At 36.8% G+C, this 12,935-nt stretch overlaps 1 protein-coding gene across 3 annotated transcripts in view; it reads left to right on the forward strand.

The window, feature by feature from the left end:
* chst8 (carbohydrate (N-acetylgalactosamine 4-0) sulfotransferase 8) overlaps positions 1 to 12,935 on the forward strand; it is a 171,267-nt gene that overhangs the window by 61,835 nt on the left and 96,497 nt on the right. The window lies entirely within an intron of this gene.

The following is a 12,935-nucleotide window of genomic DNA, read 5'->3' on the forward strand; positions in this document are numbered from 1 at the left end:
CACAAAGGAGCGCTCGTCCATTGTGGCACCTTGTTTCGACATGGAAAGATTTTGGAAACTGAGGACAAATGTGGTTTGTTTTTTTTTTTCTCATTGAATATAAAGGAATTATCAAATGTATTCCTGGGTCATAGAGGCATCATGATTAATAATAAGAACAATCTTCACAAAATTAGGGGTGCGCAGATGGACAATCCTTAAAATATAAATTTCCCACCAGATTCAAGTGTTTGATCTTCATTATACATGTGGAGGCTGCCCAATACTAAAATAGAAACAATCGTAGTGTACCAACGCTTGCCAACGGACTAAAATACCCATGTCATCCTACGGCTATTTTTCACGTTTAATTTAACGTGTGTGCAGTATTTTTTTGATCATTACATCAATGGCATTTTACATCAAAGGGAAAACATTGAGAGAAGACCTAGGGAGCTGAAAATTCACCCAGATGTCAAATTTCAACATAGTATGACCACTTTGTTATCACACAACCAGGAGTGTGCTACAGGACTCTTCTCAGTACACTAGCCAACAGTAGAACTCAGGATGGATTCTGCTTTTAGTAAACCTTTAAATCCATGCAAGTCGCGCTCATCGTACTAGCTAAATTAGCACTACGCTAACAAAGGAGGTTAAAAACATTCCTCATATGTGCCCTCAAGGACTGGAGTTGGTGACCCCTGCTGTAATATATTTATAAATCAGTATCAGCAGCTTTCATTACGCCATAATGAATATAACATGCATACCATTTATTTATCATCTGTGTCTTCCTTCAAAAATACACACAAAAGCTAAGAATAAGCCCTGTAAATTCTCAAGATTTAATGTACTGTATTTTCCGCACCTAAAAGCCTTATTTTTTTTTTTTTAAAGCTGATGGTGCGCCTTATAATCAGGTGCGCCTTATAATCGGGTGCGCCTTATATATGGATCAATATTGAGATTGGGATTCGTAGATGGGGAATGAAGTGTTAAAGTAAGCTTTACCTGTTTCTTTTGTGTGTTTACAGTTGAACAATCTTGGTCATATTGACTGAGTTATTATGCTATTGAGAGTTTAGAGTTATTATTGGCGTTATTATTGTTATTACTTTGAGTATTACTATATTGTGATTGAAAAAGTTTTAAAATATGTCATTAACTGAGAGTGCGCCTTATAATCCGGTGCGCCTTATATGTGGAAAAGGTTTTAAACTATGTCATTAATTGTGCCTTATAATTCAATGTGCTTTATAGTGCAGAAAATACGATAATTTTCCCCAAATCTGGATTACTTCGCTCTTTGTAGTTTTCTTTTTGTTTTTGCTAATGTCATATACACACATACAAAGACAAAAAAAAAAGACGAAGTGAAAGCAAAAAAAATGAAATGCCACATGTCTCACTTCAGGTCTTAATAAAGTTGCTGTCATGTTCCTTTTTTATTCATATTCTGACTGCCGCAAAATCGCCTGAGAGCTTCTCGTGTGCAACCACGGGGGAAATGCCCGACATTGACTATGTGACCTCGCTCCCTTGGCACATCCCGACGTTAAAGGACAATTCATGAGCACGCATATTGAACATGTCAATGTCACGTCGGCTGATCCTCGTGTCTGGTTCGCGTTCGGGGATGAGTCTACCATAAATGATCATTTTGAAAGAATTGTTTACTGCTATTTGCATGACCATCCTAGTTCTTGTTGCTAATAGCAACTCCAGAGAAGACATTTTGCTCAACCTCAGCCCTTATAGTCGCTAATGAACATCTCTGTCAGAATATGACTTTTATAGTAGTAAAAAGAAAAGATGTTTCTCATTAGTAAGTCTGTATTTCTATTAGAAGATGACATACTTTGCTAAATTAAGTAGAACAAAGATGGGATGATTAAAAACGAAACCCAAAATAACGAGTGGCCTCTCCCACCTATTTCTCATAGCGAATCCCTCCAAATGGGAACCCCTAAAAATCTTGATTTAATCCACAGCAAAGAAATGAAACAATTTCAAAATGATTACTAGAATTTTGAATAGTTTTCACCCCGGTTGTCAAAGGCTGTTTCACATTTAAGCGACCTTGGACATCCAAGGAACGAGCTTATTCATGCGCTTTGTTGCATTCTCCATTTGTTGCAGCATTATAGCAAAGTTAATTGCATTTTACCCAAACATATAAAACATCATCTGAAATGCCAGGTTGTTCTCTATTTAGCACACAGGAACTTAATTACTCCAACTTCGAATTTTGTAACCAGCCGCGATAGAACAAAGCGTTACCATCCCGCCATTTTGAAACGAGCGAGGCCGGCCAATAGCAGACCAGCATCTCCGTCATGTGACAGCAACAGAAAATAACTGCAGATACCTAAAAACACCTGAAGATGGAGACAAAACAACACAAATACAGTCATGGGTCATGACAGTTGTTTTTGTCGCAAAGCTGAAAAAATACTGTAAAGGGGGGACGAAAAAACTAGTATTCCACATCGCAACATGAATAAAACGTAAGCCAGGGACACTGTAACACGGGGGTCCACTGTTTGTGTGTGTGTTTATATATATATATATATATATATATATATATATATATATATATATATATATATATATATATATATATATATATAATGTGTGTACTCAGCTTTAACAATATCTCCACTGATAATGTAAAATCTTCTCCCGTAAACCTTGAGACTCTTGTGATACCCTGAAATTGTAATTGGGCCAATTATCGGCCTGTGTCTTCAGCATTTTTCACTATATTTTCTACATGGTGTTTTAACAATCTCAGGCAATTGGAAAGCTCTCAGGGTAGATGCTTGAAAAGATTGCAGTCACCAATTCTTGAAGTCATCATTTTATGAGACCGAAGCCTTAACAGGTTGGGGCCATTAAATTATATCGAGACAAATTGAGCTATTTGCCATCTACTTCCACTTCCCCCTGAATTTGGCACAAAAGAGAATTAGACACAGATCCCGTTATATTTATTTCTCCACGTCTCGCTAAAGCCAGCGAGGCACTCCCAGCTTTACGAGGGAAGATGTTAAAGGACTTAACCTCGGTATATACAGTCGAGACGGCTTCCATCTTTTTAGTTGGAGCGTCTCTGTGGCCCTTTTGGCTTCAGACGGTCATAAATAGAACCCCGCCTCCATGCCTCCCATCTATTGATTATGAATCAGACTGAATTTCATGACGGAACATATCTTGGATTTTTTTTTTTTTAATATCTATTGTGGGTGTTTATGTGCAAAGAGGATTCCGGAGGATCCATACTAAATGGTAGGAGCTCTGCTAAGAAATAAGCTGACTTCAATAGAGGGATTTACAGATCCCACTCAGAGGTAGGAAGGAAGCCATTCAGAGCCAGCTTTTATTTTTTTTAAGGCTGTTTATTTACCGCACACAATGACTGCGTCTGTCATATGTGTTGTCTTCTCAACCAACCAGCTCGCATTGCGGCAAAGCTCTATTTAGAGACACATTTAAAACCATTTGGAAATGTTTCCCGCATCTGTATATACAGTGGAAAACAGTAAGCGCAAGTGGCACGCTTTTCAGATCACATCGCAGTTTGGTGTGGTACCAAGATGAAAACCAGAAAGCTTCCATCGTTCTGACGGAATATTGTGACTGTTTCTCATTGTATTGCAACTATGTTTTGTGACGTCAAGATTTTGAGTTGACTCCTTTTTTTTTTCACCTGTGAGAAGTTTGCATGTTCTCCCCGAGCCCGCGTGGGTTCTCTCCAGGTACTTCTACTTCTAAATTGTCCTTAGTGAATGGTTGTTTGTCTCTGTGTGCCCTGCAATTGGCTGTCAACCAGTTGAGGGAATCCCCGCCTACTGCCCGAAGTCAGTTGGGATAGGCACCAGCGGGCCTGTGATGCTAATGAGGATAAGTGGCTACAGAAAAAGAATGGATGGATGGATAATTAATCAAATATTACTCTCACAAAAAAAATCTGATTTTTAAAAACGGTATGTGCAATAAGATATTGTGAAATGTTTTCTTTTGCTAAATAATAAATAAATGTAACCTCAAAATTAACCATTGGCAATCCTGTCTGTCACAGTCTTGTTCAAAACACGGGCCATTCTCGAGTTTAGTTTGGTAAAGGGTTTCGCGATGGTTTGCGACCTTAGCGTCTTTGTTGCTCTTGTTAGCTGTGGTTGTTGTCACAGCTAGGTGCTTCGCATTTATGTGGTAAGCCAAACTTAAGCTGCTTTTGTGGTAAGCAAGCTCCTTATAAACAATGCACATCACTCTACCTTCATCAAAGACTGACTGCAATCACAGCTGAATACTTTGCATTTATGTGGTAGGCTAAACTTGAGATGCCTCCAACCAAACTCCTTACAGAAATGGCATATAATTTTAACTTTATCAAAGGATCCGGCGTTAAGTTAAATTTAATGTTCATGGGACTGACAACTCTCACATGCTCTTCCAGTCTTCCTTCTGCCCTCTCAACTTGTTCTTCCACCCACAATAGCATATCAGAATATTTAAAACACAATTGGTTTTCCAACCTCAATAAGTCAAGAAACTTAATGCGTAAAAATGCATCCAATCAGCATAGAGAAAGCACAAAGTTAGATGTTGAATAATAGATTCATGCAAAACTGTTTGAACTATGATTGTAATTAATTAACTGCAAATAATCTGTTAACCTGACTCGGTCAGTTTTTACTTTTTCCCTTTAGTATCAAGTTCTCCCCTTTTTTCATTCAAGACTTAAAAAATAAATGAATAGGACAAAAAGGACTTTACCCGAAGCATAAAGGAAATAAAGTGAAAGAAAAAGAAGAAATCATAAATAATAAGAAAAGGGAATGTGAAAGAAAAATGGAGGATAATAGAGAAACCATCAAATATAATATAAAAAATGAAAGCGGCAAAAGTATTAAAAAGAAAAAGCAGTAAACGGAAAGCGGGAGAAAGGATAATAGGAAAATAAATGCCGCCCTATCCCTGCTTTGTGTGCTAGTCCACCCATTGAACATTAAGAATTCTCCGCCAAAGATCAACGCCGACTTAAAGATGTCAAATACGTGCCCGCCGCCGTCCCATCACGCCACGACTGGACCCGTAAATGGCAAGTCCATCACTTGAGTGTCAATTCCTCCCCTTCCAATGGAACCGCAGAGGGAAGTGAGGCGGCATTAATTATGAACCTTCAAGCTCCGAGGGACAGTTAATCTTTGTCATTTTGCTGCTGGAAACATTTGGATCCGCCATCCAGATTTGGAGCCCGGGTCTCAGCTCTTGACCCCTAACCAAGCATAAGAATTCTGCTCACGCTTATGGAAGAAATCTGTTGGGTCTTTTCCTCTTTTTTTTCCCCCCATGTGCACATTCCCCTGGCTGTTTTAGTCTGTGGAGTAATACCTCATCTGACACTTGAACATCTTTGAATGGCAAAGTGCTCCAGTGACCTCTGAGAAATGTAATTTAGCAAAACAGCTTTAATTCACTCGTGCCCAAGTAAGATTATTAGCATAGAAATGAACCACTGGCAACTTAATCAGGTACGTCTTCTAATCTCATGGAAGCGCTGTGTCAAACATTTTGAGTTTATAGTTTTAATAATGCTCAGTTTGGATCAACTGGGTCATAGAATTTTGAATTTATCAATTTGCTTACTATCGTGGTCAAAATTGACAATATCCTGTTGTGAAGCCCTATTCAAATTGTGTGTCTTTTATTACTAATACGTATTATCATCATTATTAGTAGTACAAGTTGTAGTAGTAGTAGTATTTGTATTTGGTACACGCAGCATCCACTTCAACCTGCTGTGCCTGGAAGGGAGCTCCTCCCACTTGTGGTCCCTTCTGAAGGTTTCTGAATTTCCCTAAATTGGACTTTTTGAGTTTTTCCTGAGTTTTAACAGGGGATGCTGTTGTGTACTTTACATCGAAAAGATGTCTCTGTATGACTTCTTTTTTCAAAAGAAGTCTCGACATGACCTCTTTTCACCTGTGGAGCCCTTTGAGACTTGATTCAGGGCTATACAAATAAAAATTGACTGATTAATTGATAATAAAGATGACAACTCTGAATACCACTCCAAAAATAACATGTTTCGAAATATAACAAAATAAAATAATGATTTAAAGTTTTTTTCTACTTTTTACAGTATATCAGATGAAACAGCTACACTACTAATATTAGCATTTCTACTACTAGTACTAATAAGAAAATAAGAGTCTTTGGGAAATTATCATATAAACAGTTAGTTTTTGGCCCAGTATTTGACTCAAATCTTCGTGTGGTTTTGCACAAAACAACCTCCTAAAAATTGTGTCGTTTGGTAAAAGACTAACACGAAACAATTGTGGGGTTTTTTCTTTTCTTTTTTTTTTGTATAAAACTATCTAGAAACTCAATTTGACCCAAATAATAGTCTGGCTCCTTTTTGACACATAACTGGGTTATTTTTGACTCCACTCTTTTTACATTGTGTTATTATTGTTATTTGTAGAAGTCTTATAGAATATTTGTAGAAGTATTATCGTCAATAATGATGTGAAAAACCTTTGTTGTGGTAGTACAAGTAGTTTGTTGGACTGAGACATTTCCTCCAGAGACATTTGTGTCCACTTAGTAGACATTTATTTTTGGGTCGATGGAGATCTGTTAAGTATTAGTGTGCTCAGTAGAGGACATCCTGGACTTTCAAATGACGTCTTGTGTTTGCACGGGATGCAATTAACTTTGCTGTCTCGCTGGGACCCAATGGACACAACAGTGGACACAAATGAATAAGCTGGGTCTCAAGAAGCCGTTATAATAATGTACTAATTTAATCCTAATAGTATTTAATTGTTGTGTATTTATATTGGAAAATGTATTAAATGACCCCCTAATGGAGCTTAATAAACTCACCAAATATTAGATTAACATTTTTTTTCACTTGAATGTTGTTTTTATCAGCAATATTTGCAGAAATAAAAATAACTCCCACAGACTATAACGGTGACCATCACAGAGCTGATGCATGCATTTATTTGTTGCAAGGAGAGAAAGCTACAAAGCAGCACAGCACAAAAAAATATGGCAGTTTTTTTTTTTTTTTGGTGACAGAATCGGGGCATGGTTTTGATCGCACCTTTTCCAAATGTTCTTTTGTGTGCATTTAACACATTTGCAGCCCTACGCTACAATGCATAAACCACGCTATTTGCATTCGTTATAGTAAGCTACCAGTGTGATGTGATTCCACAGACTAAGCTCGGCGTCTGTATGCAGGGTCATGGCAGCGTTTGGAGGGGAATTCAAAGCTTGATTACAATCCTCGTATCATACATTTGACATTTGAAAATGCCTATAATTTGCAGAAATGATTGGAGATTATCCTCTGTTATTTACTGAAAAATCTACCATATGTTCATTTGCTTTGGTATCATTTAAACTTTGTGCAATATTTTGACCATGTTTGGGGGCATTTTCATGTACATCATTCTTGCAGGATTTTAGTCAAGGGATTTAACTATCCTGGTAGAATAGGCGGAAGTGGCATGTTGAAATTTGACATGTTAACATTTTGGGTCATTTTCAGGCCATCTATCAGTGTTTTCTCTGTGATGTGAAATGTGTTTGTAGTAAAAAAAAAAAAATCAAAGGATTGGACAACATATCGCACAAGGGTTAAGGGAACCTAGGCTCCAAAGAAACAATTTGAAATGAATTGAGGAGCTTCATATTGAAATGAACGTTGCTGCTGAAATGATCTTGCGGCATCTTTATGCAATCACAAATTCTTAAAATCATTTTTCCATTCGTGGGAGATCATTGGAAAATTTAACAGGAAAAAAATAAGACGCTTTCATATCCATATCCATATCCATTTCATAGGCTTATACATAGTAGGTTTATTTTCAAATTAAAAGCAAATTAATTGGAACATGACAACTTATTGGTCAACTCTTTTATAGTGACTCTTTTGCAAAGCATTGTCTGCTTTTATTTTGAAAGGTTTTAGTGGAACACACTGTGTCATTGGAGACAAATGATCCAGAAATAAAATAAATAAAATCTGTATATATATATATATAAATATATATATATATATATATGTATATATATATATATATATATATATAATATATATATATATATAGATATATAGATATATAGATATTTTGCTCCCTATAATTCATATACAATCATAAATACATAAATAAAATCACATATACTGTGTACTGTAATATAGAATTTACATATCACATAATTTTATACATTCTTTATTTAAATTTAGACATATGTATTTTTTTTAATAATATATTGTTTGAACTCTTTCTGAGCACAGCCATCTTTTCAGTTCTATTTGATAGTTATTCCAAAAATTGACACCTCGATCAGAAACACACATTTGCTTCCTGCTGGTTAGCAAAAAAACAAAACAAACAAACAAAAACAAAAAACCCACACAGATAAGCCGCACTGGACTATAAGCCGCAGGGTACTATACTATATTTTCGATTGCCAATCGAAAGTGAAAAGTACAGATGACTGTCCATGCGTAATAATGGCGTCACATGCTATCAACGCTGCGTTTTGTCTGCGCTATTCTTCTTTTGACAAGCGCACACCTCCGAGATGCACTCCGGAGAATACGCCGGCGTGCAGACAGGCGGAGAGTCTGACTGGGGTTTGGCAATAAAGATTAATGAGGCTCCTGTTGTTGGTGTCACTTTTAGGGCATCTCTGCATGGGATGTGGGAGGCATCAGCATCTTTGCTTCTTATCTGAGCGATGTAGGCGGGGGGATGAGGATTGAGGCCTGTCTTGATGTCGACATCCGGTGGGCTGGGCTTGTGGGCGTTTTTTTTTTTTTTTATTTTTTTCCTTCTTGGTGGCAGAGAAGCATTATGCAGTAGATGTGGGAGAGCTTGCAAAGGTGTCAGAACTGTGTTGCTTTTCTGTCCTCGCCAGCTGCTCTACCTGGATGGTCGCCATTGTCCTCGGGGATGCCGCGAGGTCAAAGTCCCATTGAATAAAATAAAAAAATTAAAAAAAAAGACGTTTTTCATCCCACGTGGGTCTTGAAGACCTTGTTAAAAAGGCAATAAAATGTCTTGAAATTTTCACACTACAGACAAGACTATTATCAAAAAGCCTTTTTATTAGATACATATGAACTTGGGCACTAGATTAACAATTTTTTGCAATTAATTAATTCAATCATAGTTTAAGCGTTTTCTATATTGTTAATCTAGTTTTTAATATCTAACTTTATGCTTTCTGAATGCTGATTAGATCCGTTTTTATGCATCGGGATTCTTGTGCTTGAGTTGTTGGGGGTTGGAAAACAAAAGTCAATAACACCCTGCGGACACTGATTGGCTGTCTCAGAATTTTTGGTGATGTTGAAAAGATTAATCAATGAAAACAGGTTTGAATTATTTAATCCTTCATTTTTAACTCTCTTGATAGTACTAATATTAAATAAGGCCACAGAACAGTTTTGGCATGTCCAAGCCAAACTTGGTTTTCTGAAGATATATGAAACATTGTTTAGCCCTGTTTTTTATTTTATTTTACCTAAATTTAGTGTGACAATCAGTAATGAAGTGATTCCAGAAGACAGATTTTATTTTGGATCATTTTGTCTCTAATGACAGAGTGTTTCCACTAAAACCTTTCAAAATAAAAGCAGACAATGCTTTGCAAAAAAGTCACTATAAAAGAGTTGACCAATAAGTTGTCATGTTCCAATTAGTTTGCTTTTAATTTGAAAATAAAACTGTACTGTTCATTAAAACACATGACTGTCGATTGTAACGTTAGATTTTAGAAACAAAACCTGTTATAAGCTCACATACACCCCTGAAGAACCTTCAGCTACCACCATTTGAACCACCGATCTAATATATCTAAGAGAAGAAGTTCCTTCTTGTTCTCCAAATCAGGACATGCCCTTGCTTATTAATACAGGCTCATACACAGGAAACAAGTAAAAACAAAAGCATTAGGAATCACTCACAGGAGAGTTTGACTTCCCCGATTGTTAAAGATGTTAGTTGAGCGATCAGGCTGTTGTTATTTTGTTTTTGAGTGTGTTTCACAATATCCTTTGCAAGAAACTGTCTCTCGAGTCATACTTGTCGGGATATGATTGCTCAATTGTACTTCTCAGTGTGTAGTTGGGATGTTGAAACAAAGTGTGTGGCTTCAAAAACAGCAACAAAAGCTGAAGTAAAGGTTTTTATGATTTTTATTTTTATTTTTTTTTAAAGCGGCTGTTTGCAGGTGCCAGGGGGTGCGTCATCTCTTTTGGGACGTCAAAGTTGTTTCATACGACTTTCATTAATTATACGACTGCTGAATTTGTGCTTTGATATCTGTGTGCTATGAAGCACAAAGGTGTGAATCCATTTATGATCAAATAATCATTCAGGTGCGATACGGGGGTTCGCACTGCATAATTTGTTGATTTTACTCAACATAATCGGCTAGCAGAAGCGTAAATCAGCTCCGATTAAAGGATTGCGAGCACGTACACAGCTGTGGAAATACATTTTGTGATTACGTGGATCGTATGGCTCGCCGAGATTTAATAACACAGCAGGAAAACAGCCCGTAAAAATGTGCTTGACGACAATCTGTCAATGACAAGAGGCCATAAATTAACCGCTATTGTTTTATAGGGTTTTTTTTTTCACTCTCTGTCTGACTTGCTGCCAATCAGGACGTCGCAGGCGGCCAAATTTGAACAGCAAATTAGGAAAGGCCTCCTCGCTATTTACTCTGGGCTCAATAACGTTAGCTAACACACGTGACGGTGAATATGCAGAAAATCGGAAAAGCTAACGCTAATAGTGCTTCAACTTAAACCCTGGAGCGTTTTGCAGTAAAATAAGGCGTTACAGATGTCATTAGATACAAAACATGGTCATTGCATCCTTCTAGTCAGGATGCAGAACACAACAAATGGTTTCGAACTTCCATTTTTTTTTAAATCCGGTCAATAAAATTTAGAGCCCTGCTTCAGTATATTGGCTCAATATGACAACGTGGTATTTCCCCGACCTTTCAATGGTGCATTTAAAGCTTATAACTATTTGTATACAGATAGCTGAGCCGGTGGATTGCCGGGCCACCCACCTAGTAAATCTTTTGTTGGCTTCCTATTTTTGAAAATATGAGCATTGAGGCGAGGCAGAGTGAGGCTATATTAGTCACCGTTAGTAGCGTGCTGGTGCCATTCATTTGCAGTATGGGCAGAGACTGCTAAAAGGGTAAGCAGAGCTGCATTCGTTATGTTTTGGGAGTAATATTAAGTGTTTTTTTTGTTTTTTTTTTCCATGTTTGAGGTGATTTTGGTGTTTCTTTTCATGTCTTGGGTTTGTTGTTGTTCTGTAAATTTGTTATGCCTTTTGTAAAGGTTTGTGTATGAAAAGGTTTTAAATTTTAAAAAAATGTTTGATCTTTTTTCATCCTTATGGAGGACCAGTTTTGGGTCATTTTCTTCCACATCATTCACGCAGTATTTTAGCTGAGGGATGGCACACTCCTGGTAGTGTGATAACAAAGTTGTCGTGCTATGTTGAATTTAGACATGATTTCAACCTCTGGGTGAAATTTCAGCTCCTTCTATTAATGCTTTCTCTTTGATGTGAAATGCCTTTGATGTAATGGTCAAAGGATTGGATGAATTATTGCACAAGTTAATGGCACACATTCAGTGGTGGTCAGTTTACATGTATTCATCATGGGTATAAAGCAAAATTTGATTTATTTGGTCCCAGGTGTTTGCATATCAGATCATAAAAAGGATTTGTTTCATCCACCGTTACTCAAAACAATAGAAAGTTTTGGAGCCTTTTATAAAAATAAAACATATCAAAATCAGTATATAAGTTCAAACTTAATTCATAAACTCAACACGTCGCCGTATATTTTCCAAAGTAACATAATGAGCTAATTGTTGTGGAGTTCCCCAGGGATTAGTTGTTAGTCCTCTTCTTTTCAAATTCAATTTGCTTCCTTTGGTGTCATATTGTACTAGAAGCCAACATTGATTATGCAGATGTCATGCTGATCAACAATTAGCGCAAGATGGAAAATGAATTTGGGCAACAGGAGTAGACCAGGGATTCCTCAGAAGCTGCGGTTATTTCCCTTAGCGTGACTGCATTACAATTAAACTGCCAGTGTGTGAAAATAAGGAACACAATTCTTTTTGTGCACGACCAAGAAAACAAGTAAATGTAGTTGAATTTGTAGTCTATGGGGAAAAATACTTTTCTCTTCCCTCTGATTGATTACCCGAGTCAGCAGTTTCTTAATTAATCCAAGGTCTCAATTATGTGGTTGGCCTTCTTTTAATTGATGCTGTTCTTGCTCTGTAATTATAGTCCAATTTTGGAGAAAGAGATAGAAATAAGGTGGGGGAGTGGGGGAAATTTAGGTTACCATTCCTATCGTCTCACTACACTGCCTCCTTGTCTCTTCTAATTATTTCAATTTGACCCTCAATCTTATCAAATTCATTCTTCTCCCATAGGAAATTTAACAAATTACATTCCAGAGTTGTTAATACTTGAGGGTCTGAACCAATGTATCAATTATTATTGGGGAGGCCTTTTTTATGCTTCCATTAGCAGAATTTTTAACGCATTCAATCTCAGACATATTTTTGTTTTTTTATTTTAACGAAGACACTCACACACCTATAACCGTTTAGGTATTCAAGTACTTAGGTAATCGATTGCTTGCTTTAGTACGTTATTACCTACGAAAGTTCCTAAAGCGATGCGTTACACAAGATTGCAAGATTTTTATGTTAACATGTCTCTGGTAATTGAGAATCCATGAATAACTGGGATAAAATAAATGTAACTAAAAAAACAAAAAAAAGATTACATTTTCTATTAGGTTTTTAAACAGGTCACTATGACCTTCAACACAACAGGAAGGTTACGTCTTTTGTCTAACTG

Source organism: Hippichthys cyanospilos, chromosome 4, assembly GCF_059441005.1.
Source record: "Hippichthys cyanospilos isolate Australia breed blue-spotted pipefish chromosome 4, RoL_Hcya_1.0, whole genome shotgun sequence".
Classification (NCBI taxonomy): Eukaryota; Metazoa; Chordata; class Actinopteri; order Syngnathiformes; family Syngnathidae; genus Hippichthys; species Hippichthys cyanospilos.